Raw genomic sequence first — 8,546 nt, forward strand, 5'->3', positions numbered from 1 at the left:
GACAGAGTTCCTGTGTGGCCTGGGCAGGTGTCTCCATGACGGGTAAGGTGATCTCCTGACGTCCCACACAACCTAAGTCAGAAGCTCATTTTTTTAGTAAAAGGGGGGACTTGTAGGGCCCTGGCCCCCATTTGGGTAGCTGTTGCCTTGCTTGCTGACCTTGACCTTGATGTCCTCCGTATGCTAATTCCCTGCCAGTTTCTACTATCCTGAATGCTTAAGGGAAGTTCCTTGTCTGTGTGTCCTGCATATTGGGTGTTAACAGCTTAGATGCAAGATTGTAAATCTTTGGTAGTGAACTTCTGCCCTCTGGGGTTCTCCCATTGTGCTGTAATCCTGTATTTAAGGTTTCCTCCCACTTTCAATAAATGGCATTCGGCATTCTGCTGAGGCAAATGACCCACTATCTCTTGTCTCTGTTTTTTGATCCACAGCCCCTTGCTCGGACATGGTAAACGGGTGGTGGTAGCGTTACCACTACAGCTGATTCTGTGATTACACACATATTAGAAGCTATGACCATCATGGGAATACCTGTACAAATTAAGACAGACAATGCCCCAGCATATGTCTCCAATAAAATGAGACAGTTTTTTGCTTATTACAATATAAAGCATGTTACAGGTATATCACACTATCCCATAGGCCAAGCAGTCATAGAAAGACCAAATCAAACTCTAAAGGATATGCTAAATAAACAACAACAGGTAATAATGACTCCTAGAAATTGATTGCATAATGCTTTATTAACATTGAATTTTCTCAATGCTGATGAGAAAGGAACAACAGCTGTGGAGAGACATTGGATGACAGACAAAACTTCAGAGTTTAATCAACCAGTTTATTTCAAAGATGTGTTGACCTCAGAATGGAAACCAGTATACGACCTATGTTGGGGAAGGGGTTTTGCTTTCGTTTCTGCAGGAGAAGAAAAGCTATGGATACCAATAAAATTAATAAAAATTTGATTTGAACAAGAGAAACCCCTTGATGAGGAGAAGTAAAAGCTTATCTAGCAATGCGACATTTCTTCAACTTGTAAGAGAAACTTAACAAAGGTTGGGGTAGGGTTCTGTTTTTGTCTTTACAGCATAATAGAAATACTCATCTTCCAGAAATCATAAGGCCTTGGATATCCAGACATCTATAGTGGAAAGAAAAAAATCTATTGGTACCAATCTACACAGGGTAATATCTCACTGCCTACCATCTATATCTCTTTAATTCTAGAAAAGTTGTGGTTCCAATTCAATTATATTACCATGCTGGTTTGGGAGTTGGAATTGGCTTACTCCTACTCTAAACCCAAGCATACTGCTAAAAGAAAAAGTTTGAGAGATTCTGTGTCATATCAGAAGAGCTGTCTAGTGTGGGACAGAAGAAAACCAGTAAAAAGGGACCATTGTCTTCAAGATTCTAATTCTCTCCATGCTTATTCTTGATTTCTTGGAATCCTTTCTTATATATCATGTCATCTTTAAATCCAACCTTTCCATTTTGATATTAATAATGTTCAAGTTTTTCACAGTAAAAAAATTAGTTTTTCCAATAGCAATCTCTGAATTCTCCAGAAGGAAGATGGGGCCCCACAACAACAACTCTATCCAGTCCAGAATGATGCCAGGGTACTCATCATCATACTACACTTCTAGCCAGAATCTCAGACAATCTTACCCATTACTCTGGTACTGGCTGCAGAATCTACAGTTAGTCCAACTGAGATTTAACTATCTGAGCTTTCTTACAGAACTCCACAGAGACACCATCGCCTCCTGAACAGCAGGAAGCAATTCTAAGAAAATGATGCTCTTTTTCCCAAAAGTTTCATGTTTCTGAGGGTTATAGATAATGGTTATAGGGTTGAGGGTGGAAGAAAACATTGGACTCAGTATTCCCCTTAAGAAAAGAAAAAAGGGGGAATGGACAGGTATAGGATATTAAGGTAGATTATTGTATATACTAGTAAACTAATTTAGTAAAATATCAGCCTTAGGTAAATTGTACTGTTATGGATTCCTATATATTGATACAAATGTAAGCTATTTTTATATTCATATTCCAGATAATTTGTATATTGATACAAATACAGAACTGTATTTGTTGTAATATACATATATTTCTACTCTTATTTGAAATGTTTCATATATTGATACAAATGTAAAATTATATTTATCATACTGTATGTATGTTCTACGTCTGTTTAGGATATTTGGTATATTGATGTATATTTAGGATTATTGTTATATTGTACTAGACATTTCTGCCTCTGCTTTTGCTATTTTGTGTATTGTCACAATTTTGAGGTCATTGTCCTTTTGCTGTACAATTGCTTATAGACTGTTTACCCTGTTTAGATGAAGCCTTAGTCCTTAGGTTATCTAGATAGATAAGACTTGCAAATTTATAGTCACCAATGCATGTCATCTCTATAGTTATGTTAGTTAGGTTCTCCAGACTTACAAAAACATGTCAGGTGAATAGGTGATCTTCAAACACTTCATAGACCTGATGAATATGGCTTTTAAATGTTTTGATAACTTGGAATTCTGTTAATGTGAGACACAATTATTCCTGGCAGCACCGATCTGATCCCAAGAGAATGTTGGGCTTCTGAGATATTTCCGTCTGGAAGTTTGTCTTCACCTTGGCACAAAATGGCCTACTAGACAAAGAACTGCCCTTGCCTCGACTGCTGACAATAAAATGGTCTGACAGATACTCTAGGCCTATAGCCAATTTGAATGCACCAGTAATGCTGAGAAACTTTAGGTGAATGTCCAGGCTGCCAGCTGTCTCTGTCTACTCTCACAAGACTCCCAAAAGTTGCTTGCATCCTTCTACTATTTCTAAGGTATTATTCTATCCTTCTCAGGTCTTTGATGGGATTGAAGACTAACAGTTATCGTTACAACCTTCTTGTATCTTAGCTAGAACATATTAAGTATTAGATTTAGATTCTTTAGGATAGGACATCTTTTGGAATGATCTTTGTAATGTGCCATTTACCTATGCTCCAGACTTCTCTGGATTTTAGTCTGTGTCTCTTGTTTGATATTATTCGTGTTGGTTGTAGTTCAATCTTGTCTAGGTCATTATCCTTTATTCCTCTTGGACAATATTTGATAATCATTCCTATTGTATATAGTTTTGTATTAGAACTTTTTTATTTAGACAAAAGGGGGAGACGTAGTGGGTAGCTGTTCCAGCTTTACCCCAGTGAGGCTTCCCGTAATTGCCACACCTACCTATGGCCTGCCCCTTAGGTGGGGCTGAGACGGGAACCTTTAAGACCCAAGATTCAGATGTGCTGGCTCTCTTGGTTCCTGGTGATCCTGGATGCTGGATGGTAGACCGAGCAGAGTTCTCCAGAGATCACCTCTCCCGGATCCTGTAACCTATCCCTTTACTTGCTGCAAATTACCTCAAAATAAACCTCCCTTAAACTATGTGGAGTTGCCTTAATAAATCCCCCATTAGTGACATGCCCAGTCTTGTGCAAGAGTAGTTCAGGTAACCATAGCAGTTGCAAGTTGAAATGATTGCAATGGCTGTGTTCCACCCAGTGATGGCATTGTGCAGCCCCTCTCCTTATCATATAATCTCTCTGCCCATAGGCCACTGTGTTCCTGAGCTCAGAGGAGCTGGTATAAATGTCTTGTTTAAGGCTCAAAATTCAACCATCACTTATTCTCAGCACCTGAGAAGCCATGGGTCTCTGCATTTACCATTGTTCACTGCAAAGAGAGGGGGGTTTTTCTCATTGAGGCTGATGGTAGCATTTGTCTATGGGTATAATTATAGCTATTTAGAAGGTCATTAGATGCTATGTCCATTTAACTAGATAACAGTATTAAGTTCCCCCTATGTCCTATGATGTCCCCAAGCATGTGCTTTTCACCAGATTTACAGTACCGTGTATGGGTTCTTTTCTGTGGAAAGGACTCAAATGTAATCAGAGTGTAGTTGGTTGCTCACATAACAGTTTGTCACTGTAGCAAAGAGGGCATATCTAGCCCAGGAGGATCACAGCTAGGTGAGACTGCTGAAGACTTTTCTCCTCCAGTAGCCAGTGTGGTTTCTTCTGGCACTATGAAAGCTAGCCAGCATGGAGGAAGCTTTCAGCTGTTTTCTCTGTATCTTCCAACCAAGATGGGTGTCATCTTCAGACATAGGATCTTATCATCTAGTTGTAGAAGGCAACCAAGGTTAGAACTTGTGGCTTTATAGGGCTGGGAGAACCAAAAGCAAGGCAACTCTTCCTCCACAGCAAAAGTGGCTCGTTTCTGTGATCACCTCTGTGATTCTTACACATTTTGAATTTCTATTTCTATTTGGTGCTTCAGTTGCTGTTGCTGATGGGGTCACATAGTTCCCCAAGCATTGCAGGCTACAGCCCATACTCCCTGTTACTGCTCCCCCTAGAAACCAGCATTTCTTTACCTCCTTCCTACACTACTCATAGTAGCATGGTCAGAAGCCAATTCCCAGATTCTCATGTCACTGACAACATGGGTGTCTATCTGAGCAGTTGGTTTGGTTATTAAAGCTAATAACCATTGATTTGTGGATCAGAATCTTAGGAGCATTCTCAGGTCAGTGACACATGCACTTGGTCCTGGAAGGACTGAAGGACTGAGAACTGGAGAGGCTGCAGGCCTGAGGAAAGGGGTGGCCTTGTTTCTGTTCCTCACAGAGAAAGGAGGGCCATAGAGGCCAGAGAGACACACATGAGCAGAAAGAGGGTGGGTCAGTAAGTGTGTGTTGGTGGGCCACTTCAGTGGGCCAGGTCGGCACTTTCCCCCCTTTGGATGCCTTCCAGGGTCTTCCTGTGCTTTCAGGCAGTGAACCAGCAGTGAATCTCCATCCACTTGCCTGGGTGTACAAGTTGTGTTAAGAGAGTTCCAGCAGCCAAAGAGAACAGATGTGCCAGGTAGATGGGTAGGTGCAAGGACCTGAGATCCCTCTGTCACACACTCTGTTACCACCATCTGCTTATACACCATCCCAGTCATGACCACAGGAGCAGGGGAGCCCTTCGCATTTGAGCCTGGGATAATCTTCCTGTCAGACTTCTACTCTATGTTCCAAGGCAGTCAGATGGCTCCAGCCCTGTAACCCAAATAATCCCCAGATGGGAGGTGTTCAGGCCTGGCCTGAGATGAAGGGGAGCTAGACCTGGGCCTGGGAAGGGTGGGTAGGGAGCTGTCTGCCATGTTCTCTGAGTACTTCCCTGAGGCTGTGATTGTCAGGTAGATGGAGACCAAAGCCTTGTTTCTTCCAGTACCTGTGGAAGGAAGGCATGATAAAGAGGTGAGAAGGTGTCAGACAGAAGGACCCTAGCCTGCTAGGACCAGTCCTTGATCTAGCAGGAAAATCCAAAAGGTGGAGTCCCTGGAAGTTCAATTGGTCTGCAGGCCCTGGGCGGAGACCCACAGACAGGCTGAGCCCTTCTGAGCCAAGCCAGTCTGTGGTTCTCCACCCCTCCCCCAGTCCTTGCCATATCCCCCCCCCCCCGGAAGTTCCTGGCCCACCTCTAACCTCCAGTCCCTGATGTAGACAGGAATATGGACACGGAGTCCTGGGTATCGCTCTCCAGCCTCTTCTCAGCACACATGGACTTCAGCATCTGGAAGACATGGAGGGGAACCACATCAGATTCATCAAGTTCACCAGGATCCTCGGGAAACAAATGTGCTGCTTAGTGAAACCTGCAAGTCTCAGGGCAGACCTGCTCCATGAGCTGGGGCAGCTGGGCCACCACCCTGAAAACCGGTACAGAGACGTGGAAGTTTTCATAGTAGCTGATGGGGGCTCTGAGGGGTCCTGAAGCAGGCCTATCTGCAGGGAGTATGAGCTGGAAGCCCTGACTCTTGCCTTCTCACTTGAACACCTGAAGATCGATGGCGATGCCAGCAGCCTGTGCAGCCTCACACAGCTCCATCACCTAGGTTCCCAGCACTTCCTTCCACCAAAGTGCCAGCTTTTGCTATATAGCTGCCTCCAGCCCTGTGGATGTCCGGAGTCCAGCACCACTACCAGCTGCCACCAATCCAGGAGCCAGAAAAAGGTGAGCTCTGGGCCCAGGCCGCCAAGGAGGTTCCACAGCGCCTCCTACTGGCCACCAGTTTCCATGCAGGTTCCCTCAGGTCCCATCCATGCTGCTCCAGCAAGGAGGGCAGAGACTGGGAGGAATCTTTACATAGTTGATTGCTTGACTTGTACTGAGTACCTAGTGTTCACAGGACAGTGTGTTAGACATGTGGATAGTTTGGTGCAAAGCAGCACCCAGAACCGTGCCTGGCATATACTGGGTTCTTGGTAGATGTCTGTTGGACAATGGGTATTCATGATTGCATGTAATTATCTCTTCTGCCGAGGGTCCCTAAACAGCTTTTACTTTTATGCGCAGACTCATTCTTTTTCCCTGGAATGCATACATTTAGGCCGAAGGGGAAGCGGACGCCATCACTGCACATGCACCTTTGTAGCCAACTGCTCTTTGTTCCTATGCTCTGTGGGGTTTTGTATTGCACATGCGCGTTTCCCAGGCAGTTGTGGAGGTTTTCCTACTAGGCAGGGGGCGTGGCTTGATGACTCATTTTGATGATACTATTTCCAGGTAGTGTGGCTGGCTGGAGAGTGGTATCTATTTCTGAAGGTAGGTGGACTCATACAATGACCAGAGACGAACCCAGCAAGTCAGCTTGGCCTGTGTGATGTGAATGGCAAATGTTTGACCGGCCACCATGAGACAGGTGTCACTGCAGTCTGTGCAGAGTGACCCGAGGGTCCAGTCCAGGAGGCCCATAAAGGGGAAATGGGACGAGGAGGGGCATTTAAGATTTGTGCAGGTGTTCTGAGAGATGTTTGGTCTCATAATGCTTTGTTTGGATAATTTAAGGCGAGAGGGTCAGGACGAGATGGGGGAGGGGAACCAGCATCAGATTATAGGGATAAAATTATTTTTAATAAAAAAAGCAGTATGTGAGATGAATAGTCTCCAGTCTTAGAAAAAGTTGTCCATTATTAGGAAGGGGAGAGTTTAGAGCATCTGTTCAGTACTCAGCTTATCTCCTTTCTTCCCTGAACTGGACACAGCATCCCTGGATATGCTGCTCTTCATTGCTTCTCACCACTTATACCTCAGGGACCTTTGGCCAGTCACCAGGGTCCAGGCCTCAGGACTAAACCCTGGGGTGGATGCTCTAGACATGGCTCTCCATGATAAATGGGACATCTGTCACCAATGAGGATCATGGTGACGGGAAGCTGCTGGTGAGTGTAAAGAGCCAGTGCTGGCTGTGGGGATTGAGTTTGGCTCCAGGAACAGACATCACATGATATATGTGCATCTAGTCTGGCACCCACTTCACAGAGTGGAACATCCAGGTGTTTGCTTGCACGATTCCAGAATATTTCCTCAGGTTCTTGCATAGCTGTGGCCATGATGTACCTGTAGGCCCTGCCTCTTTAGTTTCTCGTGGGGTTGCTGGCTTGAGTAGGTAAGCTGGTGATTCCAGGATGCAGCTCCTGTTGCTCAAAACCCCCTAGAGTATAAACAGGAGGCAAATCCAGATGTTGTGCAGTAGTATCCTAGCATAACAGCTGTCTCTATGAGATCAGCTGTGCCTGTTTGTAGGTGTATCACCTCAGCCCACAGATGGCAGGTATTCCTTCCTAGAAGCAAGGTCAAGGTTGGGTCATTGGACCCTAACTTGAGTAACTCCACCTGGCCATTTGCATACAATTCTGCCTTAAGCACACATGGCCTGGACTCCAGGAAATGCCAGAGGGTGAGATTGAATAGGCTGAGGGAGGTGAATTGAGGGCTCTTGTACTAATACACACTTAGGCACTCAAACATTTACACACTCTCTCACATACATTAGCATGCTCACAGATAATCATACACACACACACACACACACACACACACACACACTTGTACTTGGAGTTGGCTAGTGTTTTGTCAGCATAAGATAGAATCATTTGGGAAGGGGAACCTCAATTGTGAAAATGCCTTAAACACATTGGCCTGTGGCCAAGTCTGTGGTGCATTTTTTGATGGATGATTGATGTCAGAGTGCACAAAAGACATGTAAACATGGTCGTATACACACATAATCAATCACACAATCATACCTTTACACATTCTTCATAATCTTTGCACTTAATGATACACTCTCTTCTAGTTAGTTTTTATCAGCTTAATGCAAACCTAAATATTAAATGAGAAGAAGAAATCTCAATTGAGGAACTGTTTCTGGCAATTTGGTCTGTGGTCATATCTCTGAGGCATTTTCTTTATTATTAATTATTATTATTATTATTATTATGATGATGATGATGATGATGATGATGATTATGAGATTTTCTATTCATTTTACATACACAGAATCCCCTGTCCTCCCTCCTTCCACCTCCTGCTTTCCTCCTCAACCCACCCCCATTCCCACCTTCTCCAAGCAAGGTCTCCCATGGGGAGTCAGCAGAGCCTGGAACATTCAGTTGAGGCAGGTCCAAGCCCCTCTTCCCTGCACCAGGGC

At 44.2% G+C, this 8,546-nt stretch overlaps 1 long non-coding RNA gene across 1 annotated transcript; it reads right to left on the reverse strand.

Annotated features, from left to right (window-relative positions):
* Positions 1-727: 727 nt before the first annotated feature.
* On the reverse strand, positions 728-8,248 carry LOC128111850 (uncharacterized). The gene is made up of 3 exons (XR_008218772.1): positions 8,143-8,248; positions 5,539-5,626; positions 728-5,284 (listed from the first exon to the last, which is right to left on the reverse strand). It is a non-coding gene; the product is annotated as an uncharacterized LOC128111850 (long non-coding RNA).
* Between the last annotated feature and the right edge of the window lie 298 nt (positions 8,249-8,546).

Source organism: Peromyscus californicus, unplaced genomic scaffold, assembly GCF_007827085.1.
Source record: "Peromyscus californicus insignis strain IS unplaced genomic scaffold, ASM782708v3 Scaffold_16__1_contigs__length_79575227, whole genome shotgun sequence".
NCBI lineage: Eukaryota > Metazoa > Chordata > Mammalia > Rodentia > Cricetidae > Peromyscus > Peromyscus californicus.